Source organism: Pteropus alecto, unplaced genomic scaffold, assembly GCF_000325575.1.
Source record: "Pteropus alecto unplaced genomic scaffold, ASM32557v1 scaffold102, whole genome shotgun sequence".
NCBI classification, from domain to species: domain Eukaryota; kingdom Metazoa; phylum Chordata; class Mammalia; order Chiroptera; family Pteropodidae; genus Pteropus; species Pteropus alecto.
The window spans coordinates 1,445,990-1,446,854 of record NW_006432224.1 but is presented as its reverse complement, the minus strand read 5'-3'; the positions used below and the strand labels follow the sequence as shown (position 1 = coordinate 1,446,854).

The window sequence follows — 865 nt, the reverse complement described above, 5'->3', positions numbered from 1 at the left end:
GGGGGGGGACGTGGTCCAGAAGCCCAGCCACGAGTGGTGCCGCCCTGGCTGTGGGAAGGAGTGGGGAGGTCGGTCTGTCCGTCCATCCATCCGCCCATCCATCCATCATCTGTCTTTCCGTCCATCCATCTGTGCATCCATCCATCCATCAGTCCATCCATCCATCCATTCATCTATCCATCTGTCTGTCCATCTGTGCATCCATCCATTCGTCCGTCTGTCCATCCATCCATCCGTCCATCCGTCCGTGCATCCATCCATCCGTCCATCCATCCATCCATCCATCCGTCCATCCATCCATCCATCATCCGTCCATCCATCCGTCCATCCATTTGTCCATCCATCCATCTTTCCATCTATCCATTCTTCCGTCCATTCGTCCATCCGTCCATTCATTCATTCATCCATCCATCTATCCATCCGTCCATTCATCCATGCATCCATCCATTTGTCTGTCCATCCGTCTGTCCATCCATCCGTCCATCCGTCCATTCATCCATTCATCCGTGCATCCACCCATTTGTCTGTCCATCCGTCCGTCCATCCGTCTGTCCGTCCATCCATCCATCCATCCATCCATCCATCCATCACTCCATCCATCTCTCCTTTCTTCCTTTCTTCCTTCCATCAATTTCCAGGTAGTTCCTAAGATTTGCAAAATTATCAGCTTTTATGCTGACAGATGTTCTAACATGGATGAAACTTGATGACGTTATGCTAAATGAAACGAGCCAATCGCAAAAGGACAAATACCGTACAGTTACACTTATACGAAGTAGTTAAAGCAGTCAAATTCATGGAGACAGAAAGCAGAATCATGGTTACCAAGAACTGGGGGAGGAGAGAATGGTGAGTTAGTTTTTAA

The 865-nt window shown here is 49.0% G+C and overlaps 1 protein-coding gene across 1 annotated transcript in view; it reads right to left on the bottom strand.

The window, feature by feature from the left end:
• OTUD7A (OTU deubiquitinase 7A) overlaps window positions 1–865 on the bottom strand; it is a 78,606-nt gene that overhangs the window by 41,037 nt on the left and 36,704 nt on the right. The window lies entirely within an intron of this gene.